This window comes from Eurosta solidaginis, chromosome 4 (genome assembly GCF_040869045.1).
Source record: "Eurosta solidaginis isolate ZX-2024a chromosome 4, ASM4086904v1, whole genome shotgun sequence".
Lineage (NCBI taxonomy): Eukaryota > Metazoa > Arthropoda > Insecta > Diptera > Tephritidae > Eurosta > Eurosta solidaginis.
Window position 1 is genome coordinate 181,515,068 of NC_090322.1, and position 22,374 is coordinate 181,537,441.

The 22,374-nt window shown below is 36.2% G+C and overlaps 1 protein-coding gene across 12 annotated transcripts in view; it reads right to left on the bottom strand.

Annotated features, from left to right (window-relative positions):
* Window positions 1–22,035, bottom strand: part of Stim (stromal interaction molecule) — a 95,402-nt gene extending 73,367 nt beyond the window's left edge. For 7 of the 12 annotated variants that reach the window (XM_067784074.1, XM_067784076.1, XM_067784071.1 and 4 more), the window contains exon 1: window positions 21,901–22,035. The gene's annotated coding sequence lies outside the window, so the exon portion shown is untranslated. Of the gene's footprint in view, window positions 1–4,264; window positions 4,343–4,401; window positions 4,862–18,358; window positions 18,377–21,900 lie in introns of those variants that run through there. The other 5 variants (XM_067784067.1, XM_067784073.1, XM_067784069.1 and 2 more) reach the window with 5 other exon arrangements.
* Between the last annotated feature and the right edge of the window lie 339 nt (window positions 22,036–22,374).

Here is a 22,374-nt window from a genome sequence, read left to right on the forward strand (position 1 = left end):
TAGAATGTGTTTGTACGATACTGGTATCAAATTAAAGGTATTAATGCAGGTTTTAAAAGGGAGTGGTGGTAGTTGTATATGTGAAGGCGTTTTCCAGATATCGACCAAAATGTGGACCAGGGTGACCCAGAACAGCATCTGTCGGGTACTGCTAATTTATTTATATATGCAATACCACTAACAGTATTCCTGCCAAGATTTCAAGGGTTTTTTATTTCGCCCTGCAGAACTTTTTAATTTTTTCTACTTAATATGGTAGGTGTCACACTCATTTTACAAAGTTTTTCTCTAAAGTTATATTTTGCATCAATAAAGCAATCCAATTACCATGTTTCATCCCTTTTTTCGTATTTGGTATAGAATTATGGCATTTTTTTCGTTTTTCGTAATTTTCGATATCGAAAAAGTGGTCGTGGTCATAGTCGGATTTCGGTAATTTTTCATACCAATACAAAGTGAGTTCAGATAAGTACGTGAACTGAGTTTAGTAAAGATATATCGATTTTTGCTCAAGTTATCGTGTTAACGGCCGAGCGGAAGGACAGACGGTCGACTGTGTATAAAAACACGACGTGGCTTCAACCGATTTCGCCCTTTTTCACAGAAATAAGTTATCGTCCTAGAATCTAAGCCCCTACCAAATTTCACAAGGATTGCTAAATTTTTGTTCGACTTATGGCATTAAAAGTATCCTAGAAAAATTAAATTAAAAAGGGCGGAGCCACGCCCATTTTGAAATTTTCTTTTATTTTTGTATTTGGTTGCACCATATCATTACTGGAGTTGAATGTTGATATAATTTACTTATATACTGTAAAGATATTAAATTTTTTGTTAAAATTTGACTTTAAAAAAAATTTTTTTTTAAAGTGGGCGTGGTCGTTCTCCGATTTTGCTAATTTTTATAAAGCATATATAGTAATGCGTGGTGTGATGGTAGCGTGCTCCGCCTATCACACCGTATGCCCTGGGTTCAACTCCCGGGCAAAGCAACATCAAAATTTTAGAAATAAGATTTTTCAATTAGAAGAAAATTTTTCTAAGCGGGGTCGCCCCTCGGCAGTGTCTGGCAAGCGCTCCGATTGTATTTCTGCCATGAAAAGCTCTCAGTGAAAACTCATCTGCCTTGCAGACGCCGTTCGGAGTCGGCATAAAACATGTAGGTCCCGTCCGGCCAATTTGTAGGGAAAAATCAAGAGGAGCACGACGCAAATTGGAAGAGAAGCTCGGCCTTAGATCTCTTCGGAGGTTATCGCGCCTTACATTTATTTTTTATTTTTTTTTATATTTTTTATTTTATATATAGTAATAGGAGTAACGTTCCTACCAAATTTCATCATGATATCTTCAGCGACTGCCAAATTACAGCTTGCAGAAATTTTAAATTACCTCCTTTTAAAAATGGGCGGTACCACGCCCATTGTCTAAAATTTTACTAATTTTCTATTCTGCGTCATAAGTTCAACTCACCTACCAAGTTTCATCGCTTTATCCGTCTTTGGTGATGAATTATCGCACTTTTTCCGTTTTTCGATATCGAAAAAGTGGGCGTGGTTATAGTCCGATATCGTTAATTTTAAATAGCGATCTGAGATGAGTGCCCAGGAACCTACATACCAAATTTCATTTCTCAAGTTATCGTGTTAACGGACAGTCGGACGGACGGACGGACATGGCTCAATCAAATTTTTTTTTCGATCCTGATGATTTTGATATACGGAAGTCTATATCTATCTCGATTCCTTTATACCTGTACAACCAACCGTTATCCAATCAAAGTTAATATACTCTGTGAGCTCTGCTCAACTGAGTATAAAAATTGATATGATTTTGCAATGACGTCATACGTCGAAAAATTGCCGAACTAACCAGCTGTAGTGTGCCAGTCTATCAATGGAACAAGACAAACGCGTGGAGTAACTGTGTCGACTTTTCGGCGCCATTGTGTGGAGGTAGCTATCGTGGTCGGCTTAAACATGTAACAGGTCCCGCCACGTCAATTTGTATGAAAAATTAAAAAGAAGCACAACGCAAATTGGAAGAGAAGCTCGTCCCAAATATCCGCGGAGCTAAATCGCGTCAAGTATTTTTTTTGTCCGCTTGATTCTTATTTTTTTTCAAATTTTCGAAAAAAGTGTTCGAAATTTACCAAATTATTAGCGTTTTCGAAACTGGTTTACAAAGTTAATAAAATAAGATAGAAGATGTGCATTTAGGTTATGAAATTCGCTCCAACTTTTTTTATTGCAGATGCTTGTATCTAGTTCAAATTGACTAGGGATGCAACAGAACTTTGACTACGATTTCGGTTCCACAATTTTATTCTACAACCACCTTATATTGTGTTTCTCGTACTAGTTGACTTGCTCCGACTCGGTTTCGAGTCCAAGCAAATTTTAATAACTCGATTCCGGTTTCAGTAAACTCATTTCCTTAACATCCCTTGATCGGTTATTTTTACAAATAAAATAAAATAAAATATAGCTATATAAAAGCACTGCGACCAAAATTGCCCAAAGCTCGGTAATAGCCCGAGTCTCCATCTTTACAACCAAAACTTTATTTATAGATTTGGATTCCAAATAAGAGCAAAAAAGGGACCCATACATATAAACAGTAATTAGAAATAATATATATGACGATGTTCAACTTATCACAATTTTCCGATAATAAATACTACTTTGGCATCGTGCTACGACCTCACCGTTACTTGCCTGCGCCTTCTCTTAAACCATGGTCTTGCCATCTAATGCTCATCTCTCCATTATTCCGACTATTTAAAACTCTCCGCCACGACGTGCATATGCGTCTAAGACTGCAACGACTCGACTCTGAAGTGGCTTAGTGATATCCCAGTTTTGGATGAGAACCAGAGAACAGCAAAAATCGAACACAACAGCGTTCGATTACATTCGGCAACAAGATCGTGTTCAATGATCAAACTTGCTTAAACGAACATAATCGACATTGATTTAAAATCAACCAACGTATTGCATGCGTGAATATAATCAATTCAGGCGTTTGCTCGTTTGCCTCCACAGCGATTACACTCATCGGAGTGAAAAGGCAAATATTGTTTGCCGAATTAAACGATACTAATTCTCGTGCTTTGATTTTATTCTCCGCTTGCCTTCGTTTGATCAATGCAATCGTACGCAAAACCTGTTTCGTCATTCTATCGCAATCATGCGAACGGAGTCTAGTAAAGACAGATGCTGAGTTTATTCAATTATGAGTTTATTCGCATGATTGAGTGTGAATGCAAGTTTTAGTGTTTCATTAATCAAGAAAATTGTGATTTTTGCAGTTCTCTGATAAGAACCATGTTACACGCTCACAGCTACAAGCGAACGGTATAGGGCTTTGATAAAATACTCTTTTCTGCCGGATTTGAAGATGTTGCAACCGCACACATAGCACGAGCCACAATAGATGTTCTTAACCCTAGTGAGATAACGTACGTCTCACAGACGTTTTAATTTTGCTCTCAGTCTCCCACAATCGTAAAGAGAGAACATTCTCATTCTCAGTTTTCTCAGCTACCATTACCAGCTTGTCAGTGGGGGATGTTTTTCAGTAGTAACTTTTGCTGAAATATGTACGATTGTTTTTTAAAAATACGTCTAAGAGACGTATCGCTATCTTTTACGTGACTACAAATTTTATATGTAATTTTTGCCTAAAATGGCAAATAATAATATATTTTTAAGTATAGTTTAAAACAGTTAATTCATTCAATTGAAGTACAAAAAAATTTATTTTATTTTAATTTTTTTGCTATAAACTGAGGTCCTTCGAAAAAGACTGATTTTTGTAAGGAAAAGTCCAAGAACAGTAAAACTTAATTTTTAATATATTAAAAAAACAATATTTTTCTTTAAAAAACATTTAAAACAAGTGAATATATATCAAATAAATTATTGAAAAAAAACCCAAAAAAAATTTTAGTTTTTTTATATCTTTAGGGTCCTTAAACTTGAACACGTCTCTCAGACGTCCGTTATCTTTCTAGGGTAAAAATAACGTTACCTTTCTAGGGTTAAGAAAGCGATTTAACCGTCAAATACTTTTCACTATGCGTCTAGATAATCGCAGTAGAATATTTAAAAAGGCAGCGTATATTTATCACCGGAAATCCAGCGGAAAGTTGTGGAGGATGCGTGAAACGATCAATAATGTGTATCAAGACTGTCCGCAGAATTGGATGATTAATTTTGCGTCACATAATAAATTAAAAAAACGACATCGCTTTTTACATACATACATAAAATTGTTTTACACTGTTATTTCCGAATATTTGTATATTTTTGTTATTAATTTCAAAGTTCCGTACAAATATCGACTTGATAAAAAAAATATACAATTAACAAATTTTGCAAAATGACACATTGGCTTACACACCAGCTTTACACACTTGAACACACTCAACAGTCATGCGTTCGATCGCGCTACCAGCCCAGCTGACCTTAATGGCTTTAACGCCAAACTCTGACTTACAAATATGTGTGGGCTTTTTGATTTTACATCTCCAGCTGAAAACACCAGCTCCGCTCCAAGCGTTGTGTTGTTAATTAACGAATATTTAAAACTTTACAACCAACAAAATCCAGCGCCCTCGCACACAACACACTTCCCAGGTGTTAAAAAAATTAATAAATTTAAATTCATTTATTCGTTTGCATTTGTTTATTGTTGTTTTTTTCTCCTTTTTCGCATTAAATTCAGACTTAAGAATACAATTTCAAACGGGAAAAAACCATAAAAGTGATTTAAACCACAATTTTTGTATTCCGTAATCACTAGACTTTAACCACCGATCGACCGAGTTTGTCTCTTGTTTCTTCTCTGCTGTCTGGAGATATACTACGGAGTCGCCGGTTCGCAATGGTATCTTTGCGCTCATCAAACGCACATACACATGTTAGAACTGCTTATGCTCGCGAAAACGAACAAATAATAGAAAGGAGAAAAACAAAAAAATTAGTAAAAACAGAATTGTATTGAACACATGCCCTTTATGATCTTACAACAAACTAGCGGACCAGGCAGACGTTGCTCTGCCGTAAATTTGGTCTATCTGCATACATTTTAATAAGCTTTTTCCGTCTAACTCTGCCTTCCCCCACCACACTTTTTCCTAATATTTTTATTCACTCCTACCTCCGTCTTTTTCGCTTCATCTATCTCCATCTTCGTCTCATTCTATCTATTTCTCAGTATTCTTCATCCCTTATTGTCAGTCCCAGAGAATGGTATGTATTTTGATCCAGTCCCATTCCGAGTCTCAGTCCCACTCCGAGTCTGAGTCCCAGTCCTAGTCATAGCCCCAGTCCCAGTCCGTCTCTGGTCTACTTCCCGGAAAAAAGGATCGTAAATACTAATATAGGCAAATTTATGTACCAAATTTCAGGCAAATCGAATAGGACGTATGTAAATAGGTATGTGGGTATTATTAATTCATGTCTTTATTTCGGCTTCGCATACATATTTATCAGTTTTGCCAGGTTGATGCGACTAAATCGAATATCACAATGAAAATTACTTTAAAGCTCTCAGCAACAGCTTCCATTTGATATCCATATTCTATAGACACATTCTACGGTTACCCGGGTCCACGTTTTGGCCTATATCTCGAGACCCTGTGCGTCGATCGCAACCAAACCTATGTAATAACCACCGCGTGAGGTAAACGCAACTTATGTGAAAGTTTGAAGAAAATAGACCGACGCATCTCTTCATACACCGGCGACCGACTAACACACATTTTAGCCTTTCTTTTTATATATATAGATAAGATCTACAAATCATTTCTTCCTTGCGATAGCTCGCGCCAATAACACACAACGGGGATGACAAAACAGCGCAACATCTCCATCGTCACAGATGGCTGATCTTACGGTTAGGCGTTGGGTGGGGTTCGACCTGGGAACAATCAGGCATTGTGAATCTACTACTTGGGACGGACAATGATGAAAACGAATGACCAATTAGTAAAAAACATATGATCGCTGAACCCGCTAGGACATCAAAAATATGCTTGGTGATTTCAACGTCAATATAGGCGAGGGAAGATCTAGTCCTACATTCGAAAAAGCCACTCTTCACAATTAAACCAACTTCAGTGTCAATGTGGGTGCAGAAAAAAAATTCAACAAGCTTCCGTGCTTTTTCAGGTAAAAAAAATCAATCAACTTGTCTCGCCGTCTCTTTCCCTGAGCGTTACTTCACATTTCATTTGTAACCCTGACTGTGACCGGGGCGTTTGCAAAGCCGACTAGGTAGCAGTAGTTCGTGCAGTAAGCCGCGATTGCGCTCTCTACTGTAAATTAGTCGCAGCACAAATCACAGGTTAATATTGTAGAAGGTACTTGTTCCTGTGACGAGAGCTATGATTGTGTTTGTAATTGCGACTATTGCGAAATTCTGTCACATGCAGGTTAGGATAGGTTGAATTGACCAGTCAATAAAGATCTCTAATAGGCCGAATGTGTTCCTAGTGCTACCAAGACATGTTTGACGACTAAACCACAGTAAGGTACCAGAACTTTTTATAAAATAACTCCATCCATCTCGGGCAAAGCAACATCAAAAACTTAGAAACAAGTTTTTTTTCTCAATTAGAAAAAAGTTTTTCCAAGCGAGTTCCCCCTGGGTAGAAACACTCCGAACGTATTTCTGCCATGAAAAGCTTCTCAGTGAGAACTCATCTGCTTTGTAGATGCCGTTCCGAGTCGGCCGTCCCGTCAATTTGAAGAAAAAACAAGTAAGGAAGGCTAAGTTCGGGTGTAACCGAACATTACCTACTCAGCTGATAGCTTGGCTGCGTTGGTTTCGTAGGGTTTCGTAGATGGTTTATAAGTGGTTTTTAATTCCATATCACATACGTTTGAGAAATATCGACCAAATTGTTGACCAAGGGTAACGTTTTTTGGAACGCTTTTCTTCATCCTTTGTTAAATAAGGGAAAATCACCATGTAGGAAAATTAGCCTAGGGTAACCTTGGAATGTGTTTGTATGACATGGGTATCAAATGAAAGGTATTAAAGAGTATTTTAAAAGGGAGTAGGCCTTAGTTCCGTAGGTGGACGCCTTTTCGAGATTCCGCCATAAAGGTGAACCAGGGGTGACTCTAGAATGTGCTTGTACGATATGGGTATACAATTATTAATGAGGGTTTTAAAAGGGAGTGACCCTTAGTTGTATATGTGAAGGCGTTTTCAAGATATCGATCAAAATGTGGGCCAGGGTGACCCAGAAGATCATCTGTCATTTATTTATATAGTGCTTTTGATTTCGCCCTGTAGAACTTTTTCATTTTCTTCCACTTAATATGGTAGGTGTCACACCCATTTTACAAAGTTTTTTCTAAAGTTGTATTTTGCTTCAAAAAACGAATCCAATCACCTTGTTTCTTCCCTTTTTTCGTATTTGGTATAGTTAAGACATTTTTTAATTTTTCGAAATTTTCGATATCGAAAAAGTGGGCGTGGTTATAGTCCGATTTCGTTAATTTTAAAAAGCGATCTGAGGTGAGTGCCCAGGAACTTACATACCGAATTTCATTAAGATACCTCAAAATTTACTCAAGTTATCGTGTTTACGGACGGACGGACGGACGCACATGGCTAAATGAATTTCTTTTTTCGCCCAGATCATTTTGATATATAGAAGTCTATTTCTATCTCGATTAGTTTATCCCGTTACGGGGTACCATTATGCGAACAAAATTAATATACTCTGTGAGCTCTGCTCAGCTGAGTATAATTAAAAGGAGCGCGACGCAACTTGGAAGAGACTAACTTAAAAGCATGTGTCGCCAAAAGGCAGTGTCCAGTCATGAGCCTTAAGTATTCTCTCTTTAGAGATTTGAGCAACTTTTTAAGTCTAATATGGTAGGATTTTCACATGATCCTAGTTTGCAGCCCCGCATTTCTGTCTACGCCATCCCTGCTTGATGGATAATATGCAACTTCTGTCTACTTTTGACTTCTCCAAAGCAGATTAAGACGTCTGCCGTCGATTCGCTACACCCTCCTTTGTCAATCTCATCGGTCTTTTTGTTACTTCTATCCCGTTATTACGGGAAGCCTAGTACTGATGTATGGTCCGGCGTGAGCGAAGCCAACGCTTGATTGCATTGCAGGGCACTTTTTGATGAAGTAATTTTTCAAGTTTTCTAAGATAATGTTGTTAAAATATATTTTGAGATAGGGGTTTTCGAAAAGGCATCTGAGATATAGACTGCACTCGGCAGTAATCAATCCTTAGTGCGGCTTCAGACCTGGTAAATCTATTCTCAGCCAGAATTTCACTACTTTTTGCTTTCAAAGCAGCTTCTAACAGTGCAAATAGCAGATCCATCGTGAAATTTCTTTTATCCCTTGCTAAAGCATATATTTTTAGTAGCATATCTTAAGCGCAAAAGTATAGTTTATTAGAAAAGTCTTCATTGGTGACGTTTGCTGGTGATACTTAATTGAATAAAGAGACGAAAAGATGGATGTTGTTGAAAACGAAGACAAGATGAAGTACTTCCTTCAACAAAAAAATAATTGATTTTTAAGGGGTTTGATATAAGCTGTTCTCTGAAAGTCCGTGAATATCTCTGAATTACAACGAAACCTAAAGAACGTTTATAGGAAACCTAAAGCTTCAAATAATACGCCTTCAGACAATTTCTATAACAATTGCCGATTTTAAGCGAACAAAAAATTAAATCCTATACTTTGAAGGTAAAACTCATGCATACCAAAATTATCTAGAAGTGGCCACAACAGTTAAACAATACATGCTGAACTTACTGCACTACACTTTTTTTGATTCTTCCGCGGCAGATGTCTGTCGTATGAGGCGACTAAAATACCCAAATGATTCAAGGAGCTGCCAGCGCAATTTATAGCTTCCCCAACGCAATAGTCAACATCATCTACCCGTGACGGATCCTGTTTCTTTAGCAGCCGACGCTCTGGCGACTCCAAGTTCCTCAACGAAGTAGGGGGTGGGAGAACGGGACAGGTTTCATGTGGTCATATCAAATCGTTCCCGCGATGGTCGGGCTAGTTCCTTAATGGCGCTTGTTACCAGAACGTATCCGGCAAAGAACCATCAACATAGATAACACTCCTCAAAACGCTGTAGCTATAGATACAGTTATATTTGAAACGAAGTCTGATGACAAACTTTAGCACGTTTGAAATAATAATAAATAACAAATTCTCAAACAATAAGTACCCCTCAGTAGCAGCCCCCACTCCGGTGCACAATAAGTCCAGACTTTAAAAGCGAATTTTCGAAATGATAATTGCTATCAATTTTTTTTTATTTATTGTGTTCTACCAGTTCATATGTATGTACATTAGGGTGGGTCGATTTGTATGGACGAAAGTTAACCGATATCGCGCCATCGATTTTTCGATAGGATTTGGGCTCAGGAAAAATAGTTCCTCCACGCATACCCAAAAAAATAATACATGAAAATTTTACAATCAAATGAAAATTTTTTTAGTAGGTCATGAAAAAAAACCTTAAAAATCAAAGTCGAAAAAAAGTAAAAAAAAAAAGAAATTTCGCAGGCTCGAAAATTATTTTTTGGGTATGCGCAGTGGAACTTTTTTTCCTGAGCCCAAATCCTATCGAAAAATCGATGGCGTGATATAGGTTAATAAAACGACCCAGTCTAATGTAAATATTTCCATGTTTTTAAATGTTAAATAAGACAATAAAATTATAGCGAAATTAGATTCACAACATCTGAAAATTATATAGAATAATATGGAAAATGTATGTATGTATGGACCTAGACATACCCAACAAACAATCGTATAAGGTATTGCAAGATCATAAACAAATAAAACTAAGCGCCCTCTCAGACGTAGTATACTGAGCTTTCATCATATTTGTCAGCTGTTTAAATTAAATTGCGGGCTAACGAGGTGGAATTCTATAAAGCATGCATGGCTAATTGTGGAGTGCTGCCTTAGGGTAGAAGCATTGTTTTTTTGAATAAGAAATAAACACAATAATAAGATAATAAATAAATAATAATAATGTGGTGCTTCAATGTCTTATAACAAGGGCCTATCCAAACCTCACATTGCATTGTCATCAGCCTGATACATAAGGCATTGGTGCTGTTTAAAGACTTTTGATCAAACGAAAGCGGGTATACGTTTTTTGGTGGGTGATACATAAGGAATTGGTGCTGTTTAAAGACTTTTGATCAAACGAAATCGGGTATACGTTTTTTGGTGGGTGATTGTGAAAACTATAAAAAATGCGGAAACATATTTTTTACAGTCATGCAGTTATTCAAATATATATGTACGTATATTAGACTGATTTCTCAAACATAGGCTTTATAATTTTCAAACGAACCGACAGGTTAGAAAACGCTAAGCCTCAGTAAACGAAACGCCTTAAGTATTTTCTAATTCGTTTGTAACAAATTTCGAAGATGTATGGAGATACGCCAATTTAGAAATAATTTTGAGATCGGATGGTTTTGAAAAAAAATAAAAATAAAAATAAAAAAATTGGTTTAGTTTGTTCTCCCAACAAGAACTCCTTTGCTCATATAGGCCGTTTTAGAACAATAAGCGCGTCTGATAAACGAGAACATTATTTTAGATTTCTGACAAGATTATCTCACGCTCCAAAAAGGATATCAATACAAACGAAACAGCATTTTCAAGAAAAATAGATCAAATTACAAAGTTCCATATTGAACATGAATCACTTTTGAACATACCTGTTCCCAGAAATAAACGTTTTGAACCTATATGGGAACAAACAAAAAAAATTGTATACAGTTTAAAGCAATGTTAGCTAGAACTTTTTCACATGGAATTTTTTTTCGTAATCAAAATAAAGAAGCTAACAAATAATTCAATTATTATTTTTTGTTTTCATTTGCTTTTTTTTATTCATGGAAATGCATCATTGGAGATCGAGAGTAGGCTAACTATAGCATTAATCAGATCAGATTAGATAAATATCGAGTTTCAATATTAATTTGTGCTGCATTTTAATATTTACTACAAATAGATGGACCTACGTAGATATTGTAACGAATTTAAGGAAAATTCTGTATTATTTTGCACCATCATGCGAATCGCTAAACTAACGAATAAATAACTCAAATATTCAGTAAGGCAGAATGTTTTTTATTTACAACTATACTGTAGTAGTACTACACAATTAAATTACTCGCTGACTTTACTTGTAGCTTTCTAAAATCAAACTGATTGAGTATTCCTGAGATTGTGCTACTTTTATACTCTCAGTTGCCTCGTTCACCTATTTCTTCTAGGGTCTAAACTTTTCCCGAACAGCCTTCTCGAACAGCTGCTTATTTATTTCTCATTTCTGCATCTTGTATTCACGTTTGTCTAGTTATATGCGTGTGTATGTGTAAGTAATAACATCTCTGAAGTGATGATTGCATGGACACATGTTTCTCTTTATTTTTCGCTCTTAGCTGCTGAATACATGTGTATGTGAAATATTCTCTTCGCTCTTTGCATGTATGTGTGGCTGCTTGCTTTGATGTTGTTCTGCATTTATTTACTAGCAGCATAGTGATGTATCGAAATGCGAGTATTCGCCATAATATGCATATCGTTAGCTTAACTCGCAAAGGCCCTAACCATGAAATTTAAAATATTACAGGAGAAGCAAAAACGTTTTATTTTTACATTCATTTAATGCAGAAATGGCTTTTAAAAAGTGGCAATACTCCGCTGGTATTTGTTTCAACTCCATAAAAGTTTTACTGGAGGTGTATTTTAATATATTATACCAAAATCTGTGAAAACGCAGTTTCGAAAAATCTGTTGGTTAAGGCCTTTGTGAATTAAGATAACGATTTGTATGTATCGCAAAGGCATACCAATTTTTGCTGAAATGCTATTTAGAGCTTGCCAGACCACTACCGAGAAAGAACTCCATAAAGAAAAAATGTTCTAAAGTATTTCTGATGTTAGTTGTCCCGTCACTTGAACATGGGATCTTCGGAATAGTAACTTTATCAAGAAGATATCGAAAGTAATACATATATAACTTCTCAAATCTAGTTGTCGTCCGCACGTACATAAATGAGCAAAATTTTGGTACAAATGTGAATGTATACCAGGACGCTTGTTTAGCTAATGAAGCAAATTGCAAAATATGTGAGCTGCAGATGGCCTAGAATAACTCAACGTCTTCACAAATAGAAGAACTTATGTAAATTTACGAAAAAAAAACTATTCGAATAGTCGAATCTGTCATTAATCGAAGCAAACAAATAGTTAGTGATAATCGAAAATTTTACTAAACAACTTTTGCAAATCGACTAATCGATTATTGGAATCGTCGATTATCAAGAGCTCTAATGTATGCGTACGCATACATGTGTCGTAACGCAAAAGTTTTGTTAACAAGGACATATCTCATAAAAGTCATTAATAACTTCGTATCTCAGGAAGCTATTTAAAGAGCTTGTTACTAAAATAAAAAGTTTCTTTAGTATAGATTCCTATCTGCTGCAGTATAGCTAACAGTTTTAAGTCGTTTACGAATTGAGGAAGGGAATTAAGTAAGCTAGATTAAGTTCGTATCTCTTGTGGCAATTTTTTTTTTGCTAAGCATGCAAAAGCTCTCTAAGTAACAAAGAGGTAGGGGATGGGATGAAATAGTAGCCGCGGTCATATCAAATCTTTCCCGGGATAGTCGAGCTACCTAGTACATAAGTATCTAAGCTATGTTCGCCAAAGTACTATCCACATTGGGTATCTGCACTCCCCATAACTTGCATGGGGTGTGGGAGCACATTACACTACATATGCCACGATGCAAAATGTGAATGTTTGACAACGTTCTTAGATACTTTCCAATCATTATGCTAATTTCACCCGCCGAATGTCACATCCGTCACATTTCAAGGAAAGCAAACATTTTTATTGGAGTGTCGTGTTTACTTACCTTTGCTACACATTTCTGTTTCAAACAATTGTTAACATAGCCATTTATATATGTAGATACATTCTTAAAAGAAAAAACTTAAAAAGGGTTCACCGAAGCAAAGTCTTTAGAGTCTCTCATGCGATTTAACAGATAATTTTTAAAATTTTGCTTTGATTATTAAGTCTACTGATGTCTATCAAACTTCAAATGATGGTTTTAAAGATTTATTTCTTATTAGAAGTACAAATGCCAAGCGGCATCGAACTACTTCGAGTTTCGGGGAGTGTACTTATCGCTTACAACAACAACTAAACACAATGTAAGAATTCTATAAGAAATATCTACTATAGAAGTTTGCTGCCGCATAATTCAAAATTTATGTTGAAGGGTCACACCCGCCACTATGGAGTAAACCACATGTTTTCACCTGAAACTGTGTCTTTTTATGTATATTAATAGGTATGTACTTAGTTGCGTATAAATATGAGCATAACAATTCACAAACCAAATAAATATTACTTTTAATTTTTTTTTAACACTCATACTTATGTTTATCTAGCAGCCATATATTTTCATATATTTATAAATAATTACATACATATGTATGTATTTATGTACTTGTATATATGTGTGTACACTGTACAGCGTAACTGCCAAAAGACAGTTTAAACCTATCGAGAATATGCTTTGTTACCTCAACCCCAAAACGCGAAAACAAAAACACCAAGGCGATATAAACTTGCAAAAATTCAATGTAAACACGAATTTTAATTCTAATATTTGTTTGCATTTAAACGCCAACATTTACACCTCAAACCGTAGATCGACCCCTCCATTTGTCTTTCAGACGAGTGCTTAGAAATGCGAATGTGTGTGTGTCGAAGCCAGTGCTCTTACTCTAATCAAGCGAGTTTATGCAAAGGAAATAGTGAAATAAAAGTTATATTAAACAAGTAAGGAAGGCTAAGTTCGGGTGTAACCGAACATTACATACTCAGCTGAGAGCTTTGGATGCAAAATAAGGGAAAATCACCATGTAGGAAAATGAACCTAGGGTAACCCTGGAATGTGTTTGTATGACATTGGTATCAAATGGAAGGTATTAAAGAGTATTTTAAAAGGGAGTGCACCATAGTTCTACACGTGGACGCCTTTTCGAGAAATCGCCATAAAGGTGGACCAGGGGTGACTGTTGTTGTTGTTGTTGTAGCGATAAGGTTGCTCCCCGAAGGCTTTGGGGAGTGTTATCGATGTGATGGTCCTTTGCCGGATACAGATCCGGTACGCTCCGGTACCACAGCACCATTAAGGTGCTAGCCCGACCATCTCGGGAACGATTTATGTGGGCACATTAAACCTTCAGGCCATCCCCTCCCTTCCCACCCCCAAGTTCCATGAGGAGCTTGGGGTCGCCAGAGCCTCGTCTGTTAGTGAAAGAGGATTCGCCGCGGATAGGTGAGGTTGACAATTGGGTTTGGAGAAGCTATATATTGCGCTGGCAACTTGAAGGGTTGCGCTACACACCCCTTGAATCTGGTATTTTAGTCGCCTCTTACGACAGGTATACCCACCGCGGGTATATTCTTAGCCCCTTACCCCCTGTTCTAAAATAGGGTTGACTAGAATGCGTTTGTACAATATAGGTATCAAACGAAAGGTGATAATGAGTATTTTAAAAGGGCGTGGGCCTTAGTTCTATAGGTGGACGCCTCTTCGAGATTTCGCCATAAAGGTGGACCAGGGGTGACTACAATGTGTTTGTACGATATGGGTATCAAATTAAAAGTATTAATGAGGGTTTAAAAGGGAGTGGTGGTAGTTGTATATGTGAAGGCTTTATCTAGGTATCGACCAAAATGTGGACCAGGGTGACCCAGAAGATTATCTGTCGGGTACCGCTAATGTATTTATACATGTAATACCACGAACAGTATTCCTGCCTAGATTCCAAGGGCTTTTTATTTCGCCCTGCAGAACTTTTTCATTTTCTTCTACTTAATATGGTAGGTGGCACACCCATTTTACAAAGTTTTTTCTAAAGTTATATTTTGCGTCAATAAACCAATCCAATTACTATGTTTGATCCCTTTTTTTTATTTCGTATAGAATTATGGCATTTTTTTTTCATTTTTCGTAATTTTCGATATCGAAAAAGTGGGCGTCGTCATAGTCGGATTTCGGCCATTTCTTACACCAAGATAAAGTGAGTTCAGATAAGTACGTGAACTAAGTTTAGTAAAGATATATCGATTTTTGCTCAAGTTATCGTGTTAACGGCCGAGCGGAAGGACAGACGGTCGACTGTGTATAAAAACTGGGCGTGGCTGCAACCAATTTCGCCTATTTTCACAGAAAACAGTTATCGTCGTAGAATCTATGCCCATACCAAATATCACAAGGATTGGTAAATTTTTGTTCGACTTATGGCATTAAAAGTATTCTAGACAATTTACAGTGGAGTTTGGGTATAGTGAACCCCCGGTATAATGAACACCTCTATATAGTGAACGCCTAAAAATTTACATTGAGTACTCTAAAGAGTGAACTATCGAAAACTCGAAATAATGAACAAAGTTCTAAACGCAACAGCAAGCATAAACTGTTAAAAAAAAAACAAAACAAACTGAAGAATCTGGTGATGACAGCCAAGGCGAAGGACAGATCGAAAATTCAATAAAAGCTACTGAGTCCATTAAAAGCTTCGATATAGCTATCGCATGGTCTGAAGCTAACACCACTGACCATGCTGGCATGCTAGTACTGAAAAGTCTACGCTATTTCCGAACACAAAAAGCAAACATCTATAAGTAAATTCTTTAAAATAATATGTATGTATTTTTCAAAATATTATTTTATACAAATAATCTGTTTTGTTTACATAAGCAAACATGAATTTAAAGCTAATAAACCAAGTTAAAAAAAATTTCAAACTTAATATAGTGAATAATAGATACTGTAAACAGGCCTTGCAGAAATTAGTTCACTATATCCAGACTCCACTGTAATTGAAAAAGGGCGGAGCCACGCCAATTTTGAAATTTTCTTTTATTTTTGTATTTTGTTGCGCCATATCATTACTGGAGTTGAATGTTGACATAATTTACTTATATACTGTAAAGATATTCAATTTTTTGTTAAAATTTGACTAAAAAAATTTTTTTTTTAAGTGGGCGTGCTCGTCATCCGATTTTGCTAATTTTTATTTAGCACATACTATATAGTAATAGGAGTAACGTTCCTGCCAAATTTCATCATGATATCTTCAACGACTGCCAAATTACGGCTTGCAAAACTATTGGTTTACCTTCTTTTAAAAGTGGGCGGTGCCACGCCCATTGTCTAAAATTTTAAAAATTTTCTATTCTGAGTCATAAGGCCAACCTACCTACCTAGTTTCATCGCTTTATCCGTCTTTGGTAATGAATTATCGCACTTTTGCGGTTTTTCGAAATTTTCGATATCGAAAAAGTGGGATTGGTTATAGTCCGACTTTGTTAATTTTAAATAGCGATCTGAGATGAGTGCCCAGGAACTTACATACCAAATTTCATTGAGATACCTCAAAATTTACTCAAGTTATCGTGTTTACGGGCGGATGGCTAAATGAATTTCTTTTTTCGCCCAGATCATTTTGATATATAGAAGTCTATATCTATCTCGATTATTTTATGCTGTTACGGATTACCGTTATGCGAACAAAGTTAATATACTCTGTGAGCTCTGCTCGGCTGAATATAAAAATTATTGTGAAACATTAGAAATATCAATTAAAGTTATAAAAATTTGTCTTAAAAATTACCAAAAATTTCCTCAAATAAAAAAATTACTAAGACCAAAATTTGAAAACAGAAGAAATACAGCAGAAAGCAAGTCGCCGATTACAAGAAATTCGGTGCCCGTTCGCTTTCCTCGTCACCCCTCTTCACCAAGTAACAAATTTCGGCAACAAAAATTGTTATGTGTAAACAGCGACTTTAAAAAACAAGCTTGAGATTTGAGAAGAATGCTAGTTATCAACTTAAAGTCTAATATGGCTCAAGCCCGAATGTTTACTAGGTGGTATTTACACACAATGGAGCAGCTACCGACTTTGAGAGAGGGGTCTGGCTGAATGCTTTTCATGACAGGTCAACTGCCAATTGACTGACATTTGCTAGACACATTAATAAATTAAATCAAATGCGGCTATGTAAAAATTAATAGAAACATTGCTGGTGCAGCTACATTTTGTGAAATGGCAAATATGTAAATATTTGGTGAGGCACTGTCTGAAAGAGATATGGGGTTGTTATTGATGTTGTTGTAGCGATAAGACATAGATCCGCTTCGTTTCGGTAACAAGCGCAACTAAGGTACAACCCCGAACATCTCGGGAACGATTTAATATGAACACATTGAACCTTCCTGGCCATGCCACCCACACCCTCTAGTGGAACTTGGTGTCGCCAGAGGCTCTGCTGCTCAAGAAACAGGATCCGCCGGTAGGTGAGGCTGACAATTAGGTTGTAGAAGCAATAAATTGCGCTGGCAACCACTTGAAAGTGGTGCGCTACACAACCCCTTGGATCATTTTGGTGTTTTAGTCGCCTCTTATGACATGCATACCTGCCGCAGGGGTAATCAATAATTGATCTACGTGGAGTGTTTTTTTTGGTCAGCAATTTTCTTGTTCATTGAATGATGTCCAATGTTGGTTCTCCTCTAAGTTGGCGAATTATAAAATCTAATCGCTATGTTGCAGTGTTACAAGTGTTACCGGAAACCTTTGGATCGAAGGAATGAAATCTCAAACTATTGACGCACATCTCTGCGCAGTAGTTAGATCCTGCATAATATCATGATTCTATTATATTCGACATAGGAGTATCTATGTATATGTATATAACAAGCACGGCTAGAAATATGTAAATATATCATAAATGGAACTTGAACCCGACCGTCAATATTTAGTCAAGTTTAAAATTGATCTGAGTTTTCGTTTGTTGACTTTTATTTACAATTTTACGGCTATAACTGGTCAGATTGCATACATATACATATGAGAACATGTAGCATACTTAAGCACAGTTATACATAAATACAATATACTTATATGGTTATACAGAAAATTAGGAGGGGAATGTGGCCACTTGTGACGATCTCACATTGCGTAGGGCCTAGGCAATCATAAAATGCATTTTACTTTTTAAGTAAAACAAGCCACTTTTTATGCGGTAAACAACAGTTATACAAAAAATAAAGAAAATTTATATTATCGCCAAGTTGGAACGAATCATCGATGGAGAACAATGAACGATGAGTTTTTATTATTATTGTCCTAAAATGGTTATTGAACGGTCATAAAGTAAAAATTGTTTCTCCAACTTGTGCACTTTTTCGTCAGCAACCAAATAACCAATAAAGAACGATACATACATACGCATAGATATAAATTGCGCTATCTTGAGTCACATTGCCAAAGAGGATAAATATAATAAGAGGCGTCAATCGCTGATTTGAAAAATGTGTGATTTTCTTCTAGTTGTAACAATATTTTCTCGATGGATTCTATGACTGGGTCGGCGATTCTTCTTTGTGTCTGTCCGCTGTTTGCTTGAGAAACGCGGCGAAAATAAAAATCTCTTTGAGTGCGTTTTGAGTTATTTGGCTAAAATGTATGAAAGAATTTTGTAGGCTGTCTTGTTTTGATTTCGTATACAAAACTCATTGTGATCATTTTCTATTAACAATGTAGGAATATTATTGACCTTCACTTGTCATAAAAATGTGTTCATTCAACCAAATCTCAACTTTCATTTAAAATGATATGCTGAGGTAGTCAAGATGAAATGTGTCACTTTCTTTTTTTTTGCAAGTCAAAAAATTTTATTGAAAACGTTGCAAAGTACACTTTAACTTTTGTGTGGGAAGCCTCATTAGTCATGACTCCATTCTTCCATGCCGAAAAATATTTCGAGCGATCAGGAAGCCAAGTTGTAATGACCCAATGCTTCTTTTCAGAGCATGTTTCAATTTTTCCACTTTAAAACCCAAAAGCGCAGGGATTATACAAATTTTAATTTTTGTCTCTTGATCAATTTTATATGCGCATTTTGCACTATTTTAAATAGTGTTAATGATAAATATGGCTGCATACAAAACTGTAAAAATCTTCCACATAGTGGCAATTGATTGAATTGGAATTTATTAAAGGTTGTTGGTAAAAATGTATTTATGTACATTAACAACGTTTTGCCGACGGCAAACGCTTATGCCCAATTCTCAATGAAATTAAAGATTTATTGGGTTTTTATCTGGACTATGGGTGGGAGAGTTGTTGGGTAAGTATTACTCAAAGCCTTGTTTTATCAGCCAAGTCGAAAGATAAATGCACTTGACCAGCATAAATTCCACCCTTAAAAATGTATGTATATGCATATATAAACAAGAAGCATGTGCCTGTCGATCAGCTGTTGAGCATTGTATCATTGAATGTATATGTATGAAAATACAAAGCAAAGCAAAAAGTACAAATGTATATACATACATATAATACTCCAAGTAAAGGCAGACATGCATAAAAACTTTGGTCGCTTTGATACTGTGGCAGCGTCTTAAGATATTAATAAAACAACTTGCCACTTTCCGCGTTATGAAGCGACCAAATCATTTATGTAAATTCGCGTATACGGAGATGTATATGCAAATATCAATGCTCGTAGCAATTAGCCGATGAAATACAATAGGCACGAGCCAAATTATCAAAAGTATTCATATTTGATTATTATCAAATTTTCTCAAGTTTACAAAAACTCAAATGGCTGAGATCTCTACTTCACGAAAACTCGATATAAAACAAAAAATAACTCTAACCAAAAAAATACTCATTTGCTCCGGCGAAAAAAGTATTGTGCGGCGATTTTACGGAAGAGAAGCACAAAGGTAAAGCGCGACCCAGTCAGGCTGGTACATTTCTTTAATTTTGCAGCGAGTGATTCTGCCAGTCTTGGCGAGCTGACTCCTCTTATTTATTTATCCTCTTTGACATTGCCCTTTCTTTTATTAATGTGTACACTTAGTGATCACTGTTTGCTTGTAGATCATTCACATTCCTTGATGCATCAACTGCATCGTCACGCGCACATACAATTTTCATTAAAGTTATTGTATTTGTTTGTACTGCGACTGCATTGTAATAACATCATTTTGCCTCTAGTCACATTATACAAGCTGCCAGGTAATAATTAAACACCACACGAATAGCACGCTTCTGCTACTTCCACTACCAATATCTATTGCCAACCGCACCAGCTGGTTGACCGATCGTTTGCTTCAACCAAAGAGGATAAATAAATAAGAGGAGTCAGCTCGCCAAGACTGGCAGAATCACTCGCTGCAAAATTAAAGAAATGTACCAGCCTGACTGGGTCGCGCTTTACCTTTGTGCTTCTCTTCCGTAAAATCGCCGCACAATACTTTTTTCGCCGGAGCAAATGAGTATTTTTTTGGTTAGAGTTATTTTTTGTTTTATATCGAGTTTTCGTGAAGTAGAGATCTCAGCCATTTGAGTTTTTGTAAACTTGAGAAAATTTGATAATAATCAAATATGAATACTTTTGATAATTTGGCTCGTGCCTATTGTATTTCATCGGCTAATTGCTACGAGCATTGATATTTGCATATACATCTCCGTATACGCGAATTTACATAAATGATTTGGTCGCTTCATAACGCGGAAAGTGGCAAGTTGTTTTATTAATATCTTAAGACGCTGCCACAGTATCAAAGCGACCAAAGTTTTTATGCATGTCTGCCTTTACTTGGAGTATTATATGTATGTATATACATTTGTACTTTTTGCTTTGCTTTGTATTTTCATACATATACATTCAATGATACAATGCTCAACAGCTGATCGACAGGCACATGCTTCTTGTTTATATATGCATATACATACATTTTTAAGGGTGGAATTTATGCTGGTCAAGTGCATTTATCTTTCGACTTGGCTGATAAAACAAGGCTTTGAGTAATACTTACCCAACAACTCTCCCACCCATAGTCCAGATAAAAACCCAATAAATCTTTAATTTCATTGAGAATTGGGCATAAGCGTTTGCCGTCGGCAAAACGTTGTTAATGTACATAAATACATTTTTACCAACAACCTTTAATAAATTCCAATTCAATCAATTGCCACTATGTGGAAGATTTTTACAGTTTTGTATGCAGCCATATTTATCATTAACACTATTTAAAATAGTGCAAAATGCGCATATAAAATTGATCAAGAGACAAAAATTAAAATTTGTATAATCCCTGCGCTTTTGGGTTTTAAAGTGGAAAAATTGAAACATGCTCTGAAAAGAAGCATTGGGTCATTACAACTTGGCTTCCTGATCGCTCGAAATATTTTTCGGCATGGAAGAATGGAGTCATGACTAATGAGGCTTCCCACACAAAAGTTAAAGTGTACTTTGCAACGTTTTCAATAAAATTTTTTGACTTGCAAAAAAAAAGAAAGTGACACATTTCATCTTGACTACCTCAGCATATCATTTTAAATGAAAGTTGAGATTTGGTTGAATGAACACATTTTTATGACATGAAAATGATCACAATGAGTTTTGTATACGAAATCAAAACAAGACAGCCTACAAAATTCTTTCATACACTTTAGCCAAATAACTCAAAACGCACTCAAAGAGATTTTTATTTTCGCCGCGTTTCTCAAGCAAACAGCGGACAGACACAAAGAAGAATCGCCGACCCAGTCATAGAATCCATCGAGAAAATATTGTTACAACTAGAAGAAAATCACACATTTTTCAAATCAGCGATTGACGCCTCTTATTATATTTATCCTCTTTGCTTCAACGCTAGCGCTAGCATTTGCCTTCGTCGTCAGCAGCAGCTAGCTCTAGCTCATTTTACAAAATTGGTGATTTTATTGTAAAATTCACTTTTAAACACTTTACCAATAGCACATCCTTTATTGGCTGTCCTCTAACGTTTTACCACAATGAATTTTACAGCTTTTTCAACTTTTATTATGAGCTTTGCTCAAAAATTATCTACGATCGAAAAATATTTTCCGTTTTGCTGTTAACCAATTATAATTGACACGAACGAATAAGCAGCTGTCAAAATGAATAGATGCTGCCATATTAACGAGAAAAAATTAGGAGTGTATCGGATTGAAAGTAGAACACATATTTGATGGGAAGCGTAAACAGAAGTAACAAGTAAGGGAGGCTAAGTTCGGGTGTAACCGAACATTACATACTCAGCTGAGAGCTTTGGAGACAAAATAAGGGAAAATCATCATGTAGCAAAATTAACCTAGGGTAACGCTGAAATGTGTTTGTATGACATGGGTATCAAATGGAAGGTATTAAAGAGTATTTTAAAAGGGAGTGGGCCATAGTTCTGTAGGTGGACGCCATTTCGGG